This window comes from Narcine bancroftii, chromosome 1 (assembly GCF_036971445.1).
Source record: "Narcine bancroftii isolate sNarBan1 chromosome 1, sNarBan1.hap1, whole genome shotgun sequence".
Classification (NCBI taxonomy): Eukaryota; Metazoa; Chordata; class Chondrichthyes; order Torpediniformes; family Narcinidae; genus Narcine; species Narcine bancroftii.
The window spans coordinates 436,035,698-436,048,273 of NC_091469.1; positions in this window are offsets into that span (position 1 = coordinate 436,035,698).

Consider the following 12,576-nt stretch of genomic DNA (forward strand, 5'->3'; position numbering starts at 1 on the left):
GCAGCATACCATCAACTGCCCATTAGAAACAGCGATCGTATTTACATTTGAGGCAGACGGCAGGCTGTATCAATTTCTGTGACTCCCCTTCGGTGTCACCAATGGAGTGTCCCTGTTTCAGAGAGAAATGGACCGAATAGTAGATGAGTTCCAACTGAAAGCGGTATTCCCCTACTTAGACAATGTGACAATCTGTGGCCACACTCAGGAGGATCATGATATGAATTTAAAATGCTTCTTCCAGGCAGCTGAGGAAAGGAACCTAATGTTTTTTTTTCTTCTTTGGCTTGGCTTCGCGGACGAAGATTTATGGAGGGGGTAAAAAGTCCACGTCAGCTGCAGGCTCGTTTGTGGCTGACAAGTCCGATGCGGGACAGGCAGACACGGTTGCAGCGGTTGCAGGGGAAAATTGGTTGGTTGGGGTTGGGTGTTGGGTTTTTCCTCCTTTGCCTTTTGTCAGTGAGGTGGGCTCTGCGGTCTTCTTCAAAGGAGGTTGCTGCCCGCCAAACTGTGAGGTGCCAAGATGCACGGTTTGAGGCGTTATCAGCCCACTGGCGGTGGTCAATGTGGCAGGCACCAAGAGATTTCTTTAGGCAGTCCTTGTACCTTTTTTTTGGTGCACCTCTGTCACGGTGGCCAGTGGAGAGCTCGCCATATAACACGATCTTGGGAAGGCGATGGTCCTCCATTCTGGAGACGTGACCCATCCAGCGCAGCTGGATCTTCAGCAGCGTGGACTCGATGCTGTCGACCTCTGCCATCTCGAGTGCTTCGACGTTAGGGATGAAAGCGCTCCAATGGATGTTGAGAATGGAGCGGAGACAACGCTGGTGGAAGCGTTCTAGGAGCTGTAGGTGGTGCCGGTAGAGGACCCATGATTCGGAGCCGAACAGGAGTGTGGGTATGACAACGGCTCTGTATACGCTTATCTTTGTGAGGTTTTTCAATTGGTTGTTTTTCCAGACTCTTTTGTGTAGTCTTCCAAAGGCGCTATTTGCCTTGGCGAGTCTGTTGTCTATCTCATTGTCGATCCTTGCATCTGATGAAATGGTGCAGCCGAGATAGGTAAACTGGTTGACCGTTTTGAGTTTTGTGTGCCCGATGGAGATGTGGGGGGGCTGGTAGTTATGGTGGGGAGCTGGCTGATGGAGGACCTCAGTTTTCTTCAGGCTAACTTCCAGGCCAAACATTTTGGCAGTTTCCGCAAAGCAGGACGTCAAGCGCTGAAGAGCTGGCTCTGAATGGGCAACTAAAGCGGCATCGTCTGCAAAGAGTAGTTCACGGACAAGTTGCTCTTGTGTCTTGGTGTGAGCTTGCAGGCGCCTCAGATTGAAGAGACTGCCATCCGTGCGGTACCGGATGTAAACAGCGTCTTCATTGTTGGGGTCTTTCATGGCTTGGTTCAGCATCATGCTGAAGAAGATTGAAAAGAGGGTTGGTGCGAGAACACAGCCTTGCTTCACGCCATTGTTAATGGAGAAGGGTTCAGAGAGCTCATTGCTGTATCTGACCCGACCTTGTTGGTTTTCGTGCAGTTGGATAATCATGTTGAGAAACTTTGGGGGACATCCGATGCGCTCTAGTATTTGCCAAAGCCCTTTCCTGCTCACGGTGACGAAGGCTTTGGTGAGGTCAACAAAGGTGATGTAGAGTTCTTTGTTTTGTTCTCTGCACTTTTCTTGGAGCTGTCTGAGGGCAAAGACCATGTCAGTAGTTCCAGGCAGCTCAGGAAAGGAACCTAATGTACAACAGGGACAAATGCGTCTTTAGCGCCAGGAAGTTGCCAATCCTGGCTATATAGTGCAGAACGGGGAAATCAGCCCAGACTCAGCCCGTATGTGCCCTCTCCTAGACCTCCCAGTGCCACACACGCTGAAAGCACTAAAAAAGTATTTGGGACTGTTCGCTTACTACGCCCAATGGGTCCCTAACTACGCCAACAGGGCCTGCCCACTTATAAAAGCCTCAGTTTTCCCACTGTGCCCAGCAGCACATTAGGGACCATATCGCTAAAGCTACCATGATGTCCATAGATGAGTCGATCCCGTTTCAAGTAGAAATGGATGCATCTGATGTGGTTCTGGCAGCCACCCTAAACCAAGATGGATGACCAGTGGCCTTTTTCTCATGAACCCTACTGGGGTCAGAGGTAAGACACTCAGCAGTAGAGAAGGAGGCCTTAGCCATTGTGGAAGCAGTAAGGCACTGGCGACATTATCTGGCATGCAAACACTTCACCCTCGTCACGGACCAACGGTCTGTGGCTTTTATGTTTGATAACCAGAACAGGGGGAGAATTAAGAATGACAAAATCCTGAGCTGGTGGATGGAATTGTCTACATTTAACTATGACATTCTATACTGCCCCGGGAAACTCAATGAGCCCCTGGACGCGCTGTCCTGAGGCACTTGTGCCATCCTTAACCACACGTCCCAGTTACAGAGCTTGCACATTGAGCAACTTAATCTTTTGAGTGCCTCAGCCTCGATTTTAAAGGCCCGCTCCCATCCAATGATAGAAATGTCTATTTCCTAAACGTAATAGATGAATATTCCCATTTCCCCTTCACAATCCCGTGTTCTGATGTATCAGCAGCCACTGTTATAAAATGCCTCCGACCCATCTTCAGCATATTTGGGTACCCGAACTATACACACACAGACAGGGGTGCTGCATTCATGAACGGAAAAGTACAGCAGTACCTGCACGAGAGAGGGATTGCTACCAGCCACACTACAAGTTACAATCCCAGGGGGAATGGACAAGTCGAAAGGGAAAATGCCACTATCTGGAAAACAGTCCTCTTGACCTTAAAAGCAAAAGACCTGCCTGTTACTAGATGGTAAGAAGTGTTGCCAGTAGCCCCACACTCTACACGTTCTTTGTTGTGTACTGCCACTAACATGACCCCACATGAACGTATCTTTTATTTCACAAGGAAAGCCACGACGAGCACAGTGCTACCTAAATGGATGATGACACCGGGTCCTGTTCTCCTCCAGAAGCACTGCAGACCCCACAAAGCGGACCCGCTGGTGGATCAAGTGGAGTTGAGGCACGCGAACCCTCAGTACACCTTCATCACATTCCCAGATGGAAGAGAAAACTTGGTGGCCACCAAGGATGTCGCGCTGGCTGGATGTGTGAACAACGCGGAGGAAACACAGATGTCTATGGATCAACAAGGAGTACAGCAGCAGTCACTAGAACAGTCGTCCATCGAGTCACCCCAGAGGACTATACCACCCAGCCCGGAAATCAGGCCCGCCCCACAAAATGTCACCACCCTAGACTTGATGGCAGGATCTAATTCCATACAAGAGGATCCCCAGCCCACACGGCCACATGGCCATCTAGTATTTCCCACTCCCACACCTCCACCAAGAAAGGCCGAAGGGCAGACCGCACTCCACACCCCTATACCACTACTGAGGAGGTCCAGAAGGAACGGAAGCCACGAAAAATTTTGGACATGAACTTATAAACAAGGGAAGGAGGGTGGGGGGGTGGGGAAATAACATTTTTTTAAGGGGGGGGTGAATGTGGTAATATGTAATTACACCACTAGGTCACCAGGGGTCATCCCGGTGACCTTGAATATAAAGCAGTCCAGAGCTACAGTCTAGCCTTCCAGGTTCGCCTTGCAGAGAGACAAGACCTCTTAGTGTACATATTAGTTTATTAAAGCTGTCTTATATTCGCACTGCTGGTGTAGTTATTGTCAGTACAGTTAATTTTAGAGGGAGATATATTAATATATACGAAAGAGAGAGATCTTATAATAAAATAGGAAATGTAACTGAGTATTTGAGATTTCAATGAACAGAATGAGAACAGGTTTTTTTTCCTTAGCCAAAGAAACATAAGACTATAAGACAGGAGCGAAGTCAGCCATTTGGCTCATTGAGTCCATTATGACTGATTTACTAACCTTTTCCACTCCATTCTCCTGATTTCTCCTCATAATCCTTGATTCCTTTCCTAATCAAAAACGTATCTGGCTCTACCTTAAATAGACTCATTAACTTGCACTCCACAGCCATCTGCCGCAACAAATTCTATGGATTCACCACCAGCTAGGTAAAGAATTTCCTCCTCATCTCTGTTCCAAAGGGACATTTTTGTAGTCCAACAGTGTACCCTCTGGTCCCAGATTCCCCCATGTGAACTATCCTCTCCGCATCCGCTCTATCCATGCCTTGACTTATTTGATAGGTTTCAGTGTGATCCCCCTCCTTCTTTTAAATTCCAATGAGTGCAGTCCCAGAACCATCATAAGCCCCTCATATGACAACTCTTTCATTGCAGGGATCATTCTTGTGAGCTCTTCTGGTCCCTTCATAATGTCAACACATCCTTTCTTGGATAAGAAGACCAAAACTGCTCACAATACTCCAAATGCTGTCTTATAAAGCCTCAATATTACATCTCTGCTCTCTTGAATTGAATGCTAGCATTGCAATTGCCTTCCATACCATTGGCTCTTCCTGTAAGCTAATCTTTGGAGAATCTTGCTCGAAAACCCTCTTTCTTTTTAAAATATTTTTAATGAGTTTAACAAAAAAAACCCGTATATTAATAATAACATAAGTCAAATCATATCATATATATGTCACATATCAATTGAAATTTGGAAGCAGAACTATAATTATTACATTAACTTATTTCATTCAGGACACCAAATTCTATAATTATAATAATTAAACAATTAAATCATATCTCATTTCATGTTGAATACAAAAATTACACAAATAACATAATTCCCTTACATAAGATATTTTAGACTTCTCTGAGGTGATCATGTTGTTTTGTGCTATGATCTACAATCTGTAGTTCAATCCCCCACTTTACTTGTTAGTCTTAATAATGAAAAGGGAAATAAAAAGGAAAATAAATTCACCCGACTAATCTACCCCTTCCTTCTAAACAAGATTATCTGGATATATTGTAAATGTGAATCAAATAACACCACCCAGACACCAAGCAGAGAATCCCCAGAGCATCCACACCACTTAAATCCTCAGATTATGCTCATAATCCATGAATGGGCCTCACATCTTATCAAATTCAGACTTTGAATCTTTAATGTTATATCTAATTTTTTCCCTTGGATGAGGATTGGGACACAACTCTTAATTTGATCCATGAGTCTTCATTTTTGTGCATGACATTGTTGCAATTTAAGGTGGTGCACAGATTACATATGTCTAACATTAAATTATCTCATTTTAATCCTGATATGGATCCATTATGTGATAATGTAAAATTTGTGAAGCTTCATTGATTTATATGTTTTGGGAGTGTCCAAATTTAAAACATTTTTGGAATGAGATTTTCCAAACTTTATCAACGATTCTCAAGACTAAATTTGTCCTTTGATTGCTGTATTTGGTTTTTCACTAGAAGAGGATATATCTCTGTTCTCAATCCAGAAGAGAATCTTAGCTTTTGCTTCGCTGATAGCTAGATGAGCAATTTTGATGAAGAGGAAAGACATTGTTTCACTCATTCATATACAATGTTATAGGATATCATGTCTTATTTAAGTTTCGGAAATAAATTAGATGCACAAAAAATCTAAAGACCCTTTGCACCTCTGAATTTCAAACTTTTTGCCCATTTTGAATAAAGGTTACATCTGTATTCCTTCCACCAAATTGCATGATCATGCACTTCTGTATTCCATTTTGTTGTATCCTCGCCCAATCTTCTAACCTATCTATGTCCTTCTTCTTCTGGAGAACCATAGAACTATAGATTATTATTGGACAGAAACAGGACACTTTGGCCTTTCTAGTCTGTGCAGAAGCATTTTTTATTTTGCCAAGACCCACTGACCATCTACCCAGTGCATAGCCCACTAAACCCCTCCCATCAATGTACCTGTCCAAATTATTCTTAAATGTTAAAATTGGCCTGTATTCACCACTTCAACTGGCAACTCATTCCACACTCTCACCACTCTCTCTGTGAAGAAATTCTCCCTCATGTTCCCCCAAAAATGTTCTCCTTTCACCCTTAACCGATATCCTCTGGTTTGTATTCATCTACCCTCGGTGAAAAAAGCATATAGACAGTCTCTATCACTTTCATAATTTTAAATACCTCTATCAAATCTCCCCTCATTCTTCTATGCTCCACGCAATAAAGTCCTAACCTGTTTAACCTTACCCTGTAACTTAATTCCTGAAGTCCAGGCAACATCCAAGTAAATCTTCTCTGCACTCTTTCTATCTTATTGATAAATCTTTCTTATAGTTAGGTGACCAAAACTGCATAGAATACCCCAAATCTGGACTCATCAACATCTTATACAACTTTACCATAACATCCCAATTCCTATGCTCAATACTTTGATTTATGAAGGCCAGGATGCTAAAAGATTTCTTTACAACCTGATCCACCTGTGATGCAACTTCATGGAATTATGTATCTGTATTCCCAGATCTCTCTGTACTCTTCAGTGCCCTACCATTTACCATGTGTGTCCTTTCTTGGTTTGTCCTTCCAAATTGCTACACCTCACACTTGTCTACATTAAATTCCATCTGCCATTTTTCAGCCCATTTTTCCAGCTGGTCCAAATCCCTCTGCAAGCTTTGAAAATCTTTATTGTCCAGAACGTCTCCAACCTTAGTGTCATCTGCAAACATACTGATACAATTTAACACATTATAAGAACATAAGATAGGCCATCCGGCCCATCGAGCCTGTTCTGCCATTCAATAAGATCATGGCGGATCTGATCATTGACTCATTTCCACCTACCTGCCTTTTACCCATATCCCTTAATTCCTTTCTTTATGTAAAAATCTTTCTAACTGAACCTTAAATAAGTATAATGAATTAGCCTCAACCACTTTCCTGGGAAGAGAATTCCACAGATTCACTGCTCTCTACGATAAACAGTTTTTTTAATCTCCATCTTAAATCTACTCCCCTGAATCTTGAGGCTGTGTCTCCTAGTTCTGGTCTCACCTACCAGTAAAAACAATTTTTTTGCCTTTCCCTTTCATAATTTTATATAGGATCTCCTCATTCTTCAGAATTTGAGTAAATATAATCCCAGGTGATTTAGTCACTCCTCATAGATCCCTCTCATCTCCAGTATCAACCTGGTGAACCTCCTCTGGACTGCCTCCAAGGCCAGTAGCTCCTTCCTCAAGTATGAAGATCAGAACTGCATGCAGTACTCCAGGTGCGGCCTCACCAGTACCTTGTACAGTTGCAGCATGACCTCCCTGCTCTTGAATTAAATTCCTCTAGTGATGAAGGCCAACATTCCATTTGCTTTCTTAATAACCTGTTGTACCTGCAGCCCAACCTTTTGCGATTCATTCATAAGCACTCCCAAGTCCTTCTGCACTACAGCATGCTGCAGTTTTTCACCATTTAAATAATAATCTGCTCTTCTATTTTTCCTACCAAAATGGATGACCTTGCATTTATTAACATTGTTCTCCATCTTCCAGACCTTTGCCCACTCACCTAATAACTATATCCTTCTGCAGCCTCTCCACATCCTCTGTGCAATTTAGTATCATCTGCAATCTTGGCTACACAACACTCTGTCCCCTCTTGCAAATCATCAATATAAATAATGAACAGCTGCGAGCCCAGCACTGATCCCTGCAGCACCCCACTTACCAATCAGAACAATACTCATTTATCCTGACTCTGCCTTCTGTCAGTTAACAAATCCTCCATCCATGCCAATATACTTCCCCCACTCCATTCATCTGTATCTTATTGATAAGTCTCCTGTGCGGCACCTTATCAAATTGTGGTGAATGTCTGCCAAGCTGCCTGTCTCCCCTCTGGCGAGCCTTGCTGTACTAACATTGGCTGTGCATTATCTCTACTGTTAAGGACACTCCCCTTGGGTATAACTGCATATGCACCTATTGTCTTTCACTATTGTACCATGAGTTTCTGCTAATAAAAGCTATGATTATTGTTTGACCACATCGTCTTTGTCTCCTTCATCAACTGGCACTTCAATTTTATTAGCAGCAGATCGTGACATTGCGTCAGAGGGATCATTTAACCTGCCTGGTCTGTACTGGATCTCAGAATTATAAGTTGAGATTTCTATTCGCCAGCGTGCCATCTTATCGTTCTTGATCTTACTTTTGTGTTTAGTACTGAACATGTAGGCTACAGATTTCTGATCAGTGACAAGAGAAATTTTCTGCCAGCTAGCAAGTGTCTCCAGTAGCGAACAGCTTCAATAATAGCCTGGGCCTTCAATGGCAGGATGTTTAAGTTCATATCTGTGTAATGTGCGGGAGAAGAATGCCACAGGTCTTCCCTGCCAAGGCACAATCTGAGGCATCAGTTTCCACTTGGAATGGGACATCCTCGTCAATGGACGAGAGTGCAGCTTTGGCAATATCCGCTTTAATTCTCTCGAAAGCCTTCAAGGCTATTGAAGAGAGAGGAAAATATTTAGTGTCAAACAGAGGGCATGCCTTCGTGGCGTAGTCCCAAACCCATTTGCAGTAGTAGGAAAAGAATGTTATACACCTTTTAAGGGCTTTTGCTGAGTTTGGGGGTGGTAACCATTCTTTCTGGTTCTGGCGGATTTCGCCCTTGCAGACAATGTAGCCCAGAATGGGTAGCATTTGCCCTCGTTAAATGTAAGGTTGAGTTCTTTAGCTATAGCCCGGGAACGTCTGACTGCTTTCAGATGGCCATGCTGAGGCTCCACTGCCTCACGCTGGCGATTCTGGAGCAGGTCCAGAAGCCAGTCCTTCCCACACTACAGACCTAGGACCTGTATCAGTTCCCAAGGTTGCAAAGGAGCCACCCGTTTTGAGACGAAGCACCAGAATTCGTAAACAACCTGATAGAATGACATATTCATAAAAGATCTCATTATACTTTGATTGCTTGCTAGATGCTGGTGTATTTTGGCTGTTAGAGTATCTCAAGATACTTCATCTCAATGCCTTCTGGAAATCCATATATACAACATCAATCTGTTCCGCTCTATCTACAAACAGTGCCCAAGAAAGACCTGAAGTCTTCATCGGCAGAGCTGGTATACGACATCCCACTCATGTCCGCAGCTCAAGGGCAGGAAGATGCGCTATCAGAGGTCATTGAAAAACTGCGTGAGCAGCTTGGTAAACTGGCCCCAATTCCAACATCTCACTATTGCACTATGACACCCTTTGTGCCTAAGGACTTACAGGGCTGTGAGTACGTTTTTGTCAGGAGAGGTATGCATAGACCGCCCCTTCAGCATCCCTATGAGGGGTCATTCAAGGTAGTATGTCATATCAGCACGACTTGCATCCTGGACATTGGTGGGTGTGAGCATTCAACATTGAACACCTCAAACCAGCTAATAACAGTGCCGCCCTCGACCAACTAATAATAGTGCCCGAAGACAAAGACACCCACCCAAAACCAGAACAGGCGGTGGAGTTTCACCTGGTTCTGAGGTGAGGGTGGCCACGTGACAGCTTGTCTAAGCGCAGTTCGAACCAGCTCAGAGAGTGGTGGTCGAACTATTGATGTCAGCAACCGGGAAGGCTCTGACTGCGGTATGAACCACAGGCTGGAAGGTGATGTCACTTCCGCCCCGCAGTGGTTCCCAAGAGGAAGGTTTAAAGCACACACGTGTGAACAAGAAAACAGTTTTCCAACTGGATGCCGCTCAATTCAGACTCCTTAAAGATTGGTTAAACATCACCTACCGCACACAAAGTCATGTTGACTATCCCCAATCAGTTTCTGGCTATCTAAATTGTTGTATATCTAATCTCTTCGAATACCTTCCAATAATTTATCTACTATTGATGTCAGGCTCAGCGGCCTATAACTTTTGGTTACTTTTGGAGCCTTTTTAAACAGAACAATGTGAGCTACCCTCCAATCCTCTGGCAATCCTTTGGACCTTTTAAATATTTCTGCCAGAGCACCTGCAATTTCTACACTAGCCTCCCTCAAGTTTCAAGGAAAAAATCTTGTCGGGCCCTGGGGATTTATTCATTCTTATTTGCTTTAAGACAGCAAACACTTCTTCCTCTTTAGTACATATAAGTTCCATGACCTCACTGCTTCTTTTCTTACTTTTCTTGATTCTGTGCCCATTTCCTAAGCAGTTAGCTTTGTATAGAGCACATCTCAATTTGGCTCCATACAAATCCCACCTCTCTGATCTTCAAGGGGACCAATTTTGTCCCTACCTATCATTGAATATACTTATAGAAACTCTTAGTATTTTCTTTCAGATTGTCTACCAAAGCAACCTCATGTCTTCTTTAAGCCTTCCTGATTTCTTTCTTGAGATTTTTCTTGCATTTTGTATATTCCTCAAGTACATTATTTGCTCCACATTGCCTGCATCTGTTATAGATCTTCCGAACCAGATCACCAATATCTCTCAAAAACCAAGGTTCCCTCTGCCTGCTAACCTTGCCTTAAATCCTGACAGGAAAATACAAACTCTGTACTTTCAAGATTTCACCATTGAAGGTCCTCCACTTACTTCACACATCCTTGCCCGAAAACAATTTATTCCAATCCATGCATTCAGGATCCTTTCTTATTTCCTCAAAATTGGCCTCTCTCTAATTTTGAATCTTAACCCAAGGCCCAGACCTATCCTTCTCCATAATTAACTTGAAACTAATAGCATTATGATCACTGGACCCAAAGGGCTCCTATACACATACTCTGTCCCCTGTTCTGTCTCGTTCCCTAATAGGAGATCCAGTAGTGCATTCCCTCTAGTTGGTACATCTATATATCTATATATCCTCGGTCCACTATTGTTTGTTATATATATTAACAATCTGGAAGTAGGGGTGGAGAATTGGATAAGCAAGTTTGCGGATGATATAAAGATTGGTGGTGTTGTGGACAGTGAGGAAGATTACCGTAGATTAAAAGGTGATTTAGGAAGGCTGGAAGTGTGGGCTGAGAAATGGCTGATGGAATTTAATACAGATAAGTGTGAGGTGTTACATTTTGGAAAGGCAAATCTAAATAGGTCAGATACATTAAATGGTAGGCTATTGAGATGTGCAGAGCAACAAAGGGATTTAGGAGTTGTGGTAAATAGTACCCTCAGGGCTGATACTCAGGTAGATGGTGTGGTGAAGAAGACATTTGGAATGTTGGCCTTCTTAAATCGGAGTATTGAATTCAAGAGTAGGGAGGTTATGATGAAATTGTACAAGGCATTGGTGAGGCCAAATTTGGAGTACTGTGTACAGTTTTGGACACCAAATTATAGGAAATATATAAACAAAATAGAGAGAGTGCAGAGAAGGTTCACGAGAATCTTGACAGGATTTCAAGGTTTGAGTTACAGGGAAAGGTTGTGCAGACTGGGGCTTTTTTCTCTGGAGCGTAGAAGATTGAGAGGGGACTTGATCAAGGTGTTTAGGATTTTAAAAGGGACAGACAGAGTAAAAGTGGATAGGCTTTTTCAATTAAGAGTGGGGGAGATTCAAACTAGAGGGCATGGTTTAAGATTGAAGGGGGAAAATTATAAGGGGAACATGAGGGGAAATTTCTTTATGCAAAGGGTGGTGGGGATGTGGAATGAGCTTCCGACAGACGTGGTCGAGGCGGGATCATTGGTTACATTTAAGGAAAGACTAGATAGTTACATGGATAGGAGAGGACTGGAGGGGTATGGACCGGGCACTGATCAGTGAGACTAGGAGGGTGGGGATTTGTTACGGCATGGACTAGTAGGGCCGAACTGGCCTGTTCTGTGCTGTAAGTGGTTATATGGTTATATGGATTTAGAAAACCTTACAAGAACATTTGATAAATTCCAAGCCCTTTTACAGTATGGGAATCCCATTTAATATGTGGAAAATTAAAATTCCCTACTATCACAACCTTATATTTCCTGCAGCTCCCTACTATCTCTCTACAGATTTGCTTCTCCAATTCTCGTTGACTATTAGGTTGTCTATAATACAACCCCATGAGTGTGGTCATACCTTTCCTGTTCCTCAGCTCCACCCAAATAGCCTCAGTAGACGAGCCTTCTGGTTTGCCCTGCCTGAGCACAGATGCGATATTTTCACTGACGAGCAAAGCCATTTCTCCTTTCACATCATGCTCCCCCCCCTCTCCCAAACCCCCTCCTTTCAATCACATCTAAAGCAATGTAAACCCAGAACATTGAGCCAGTCCTGCATCCAAGTTTCATTAATGGTTCCAATGTCATAATTCGATGTGCCAATCCATGCTCTAGGGTTGTCGGTCATTGAAATAAATGCACCTGTGAACATTTCCACCATGTGCAATCTTTTGACTTCTAACAGTGTATGTAATTTTCACATCATCTTTTCCCTCCTCCATTCTTCATCCCCCTGCAAATCTAATTTAAACCCACCGGAGCAGGACTAGCAATTGTTCCCACAAAGCTATTACTTCACCCTTCCAGTTCAGGCGCAAAACGTCCTGTCAGAACAGGTCCCACCTTCCCTGGAAGAGAGCGCAATGATCCAGAAACCTGAAGCCCTCCCTCTTGCACCATGTCATTAGCCACATGCTAAGCTGCATTATCTTCCTACATTTAACCTCACTAGCATGTGGCATGG